The sequence below is a fragment of the Cornus florida genome, unplaced genomic scaffold (genome assembly GCF_030987335.1).
Source record: "Cornus florida cultivar Cherokee Brave unplaced genomic scaffold, ASM3098733v1 CherokeeBrave_3.0.0_Hap2_Chr11, whole genome shotgun sequence".
NCBI classification, from domain to species: domain Eukaryota; kingdom Viridiplantae; phylum Streptophyta; class Magnoliopsida; order Cornales; family Cornaceae; genus Cornus; species Cornus florida.
The window spans coordinates 37,458,024-37,460,910 of NW_026775581.1; the positions used below are offsets into that span (position 1 = coordinate 37,458,024).

A 2,887-nucleotide genomic window follows, 5' to 3' on the forward strand; every position below is an offset into this window, starting at 1 on the left:
CCAATCAATAGAGAATATGCCTTGCACGACCACAGCTCATCATGGGGTGTATTTGACCTACCTATATAAGGAATATGATACACTTTTTGAGAGACTCTCTTGTCACACATTGAAAATCATCTTGGAGGCTCTTCTTGGAGAGAAGGAAGGAGGGAAGCTAGAGCACCATTGGAGGAGATCTTCACCAACAAGGAGCAGCCATGGAGTTAGCCCTTGAGGGTTGGATCATCACTACCATGAGTGGCTAGACATCCTCTTGGGGCTAGAGTTAGCCCCAAGCATGCTTTCTATACTCTAATCTTGTGTATTATTGAGGGATTAGTGTTGTATGATACATCTTGATATTCATGTATATATAAATCTTGATTATTTCATGGTTTGTATGGTTTAATGCTTCCAATTGACTATTCTATTCTATCCATATGTCTATGTATGCTAGAGTAGGATATTCATGTGCTTATCTCTAGATTTAGTATTTTTTACATGTCTATGTGTATTGATGCTATAGATCTAGAGATTATCAAGATGATATGCTTAATGAATGCTATTTTGGTTCATTTGATGGTTTATGCCTATTCTTGATGGTTTATGCCTCTCCCTTAGTCTAGATAGCTTTATTTTTATGCTAGTAGTGTAGATTTAGTGTAGTGGTAGTGTAATGTTAGATGGGAGGACAATCTACTCTTGATGTTTGATGTTCCATGCTTGTGAGTCCAAATGGCATATTCCTCTAATATTGTGTTGTATGTGGATTGTGAGCTTAATGAAGGATTAATGACTTGTTTTGATCTAGTGTGCTATCCCCATGTTGTCTAGACAATATATGCTCTATTGTTTAGATATATTGTGCTCTTCACATGATGTTTAGACAATACTTGCTTGATTTGTCATCCTTGCCAATTGAATCAACCTAATGCACACACACCCTTATCATATTGCAACACATCCATTACCCTCAATTGATCACTTGTTAGTGGTATAGAAAAGTATTGCTTGGTGGTGATCTCTACACCCCAAGACCTCTCTCTCTCTCTTGTTTACTTCATATTATTTTATTTAGTTGAATTCAATTTAGCTTAATCAACCAACCAATCAATTATGTGATCACTCGACCTACTAACCCTAATTACCATAGTTTCACAATTCGATACACCATCAAATCCCTTGGGACGATCCCTACTCGCCCTATCTATATTTTATATAGAGAAAGGTAGTAGTGGCTTTCTATAAATGTAAAACTTGGCCACCTCCTAAATTCACAACTCTTCAAGCTTGACTGGTATCGCGACCCTTGTAAAGGATCGGTTAGTTTTTGGCGCCGTTGCCGGGGATTTTAAATTGGCAACGTCTAATTGTGAAATTCAATTAGGATTAGTACTCTTTTGATCGTGTCTTTACTTTCTTTTTATTTTCTGTTTTTGATTGCTTATTGAATTTGTTCTCCATTGACTAGGTGCATTGAGTAAGGAGCTAGCAAAATAATTCCAAGCTAAGGAGCAAAGCAAAACAAAGGAAAAATGCTTAAAATGAAAAATTGTTAAGTAAAATTGGTAAGCTAAGCTTTTAATTTTGGAGTTGAAGTGCTAAAGGACTATTGTGAGACCTTCTTACTTAATCTCCTTAGTTAAATCGAGGGCCCACGTGGAGGCATTGCATAGCATCATTAGATAAATCGGGGGCCCACGTGGAGGCATTTATTTGACATACATTGCATTTGAAAATTGTGGTTGTGAAGTTTAATTGCATTGTTGAGAAAGTTGCTTATTCGTGTTGCATTGTGCATGCATGGTCGTCGTTCATTGAGACCTACTCTTGTCCCTCTTGATTTGCATTTAGAATCCACTATTAGGAATCCAAGGGGAAGAGGAAGTTCACATAGAACCAATCTACCAATGGACGCTCTCAATGATGATTATGTTGAAGACCTTGGTCACATAGACCAACAAGGCATCCTTCATCCTAATGTGCAAAATGATAATATGCAAGTTCCATTAGGCATGCCTAGGCCATACATTCATCAACCTCCTCAACAACAAGGCCAAATTCCAATGGGAATTCTAAGGCCAATGTATGCACCACAACCCCCCATCATTAATCAAGCTCAATATAACCAAGGTGTCCATGTTGCACCTCAAGTTGCTAATCCACCACTCGCATTGAGAGATCACTATGTGCCTAATGAGTATAATGCACCCACATGCATTCAATTGCCACCATTTAGAGCACACCATTATGAGATTAAAGCACAAACTATCCAAATGCTACCAAACTTTCATGGATTTCCTAGTGAAGAACCTTACAAACATTTGGATGAGTTTCTTGAAGTTTGTTCTACCGTTCGATACATGGACATGCCGGAAGAAGTTTTAAGGCTGAAACTTTTTCCATTCACCCTTAAAGATAAGGCGAAGTATTGGTTTAACAACCTTAGGCCTTTTTCTATAACTTCTTGGACAGAAATGCAACAAGAATTTTTGAAAAAGTACTATCCGGTTTCGAAGACCAATGCTATGAGAACCGCCATTAGAGAATTCACACATGGGGAAGGAGAAACTTTCCACGAGGCATGGGAACGCTTCAATGAATTGCTTAGGAAGTGCCCTCACCATGACATGCCTAAATGGCAATTGGTCCAATTCTTCTTTGAAAGCCTATCGGACAATTTTAAAGGCATGGTTGATGCTTCAATGGGAGGTTCTTATATAGACCGGCAAGAGGAAGACGTGTGGTGTCTTTATGAGAGCATGTGTGAAAACTCTTTGCATAGAACATTGTCATCTAGGAATGGTAGAAATTCTCAAGGTAGGAAGAGTGTTGGCTTGCATCAAGTTGACCACTCAAATGATATAACCGCCGAGATGAAGTCTTTATCTCAAAAGTTTGATCA

At 38.4% G+C, this 2,887-nt stretch overlaps 1 non-coding gene across 1 annotated transcript; it reads right to left on the reverse strand.

Moving 5' to 3' along the window:
* Nucleotides 1-2,505: 2,505 nt before the first annotated feature.
* LOC132287495 (small nucleolar RNA R71) lies at nucleotides 2,506-2,614 on the reverse strand. Its single transcript, XR_009473043.1, has one exon. It is a non-coding gene; the product is annotated as a small nucleolar RNA R71 (small nucleolar RNA).
* Between the last annotated feature and the right edge of the window lie 273 nt (nucleotides 2,615-2,887).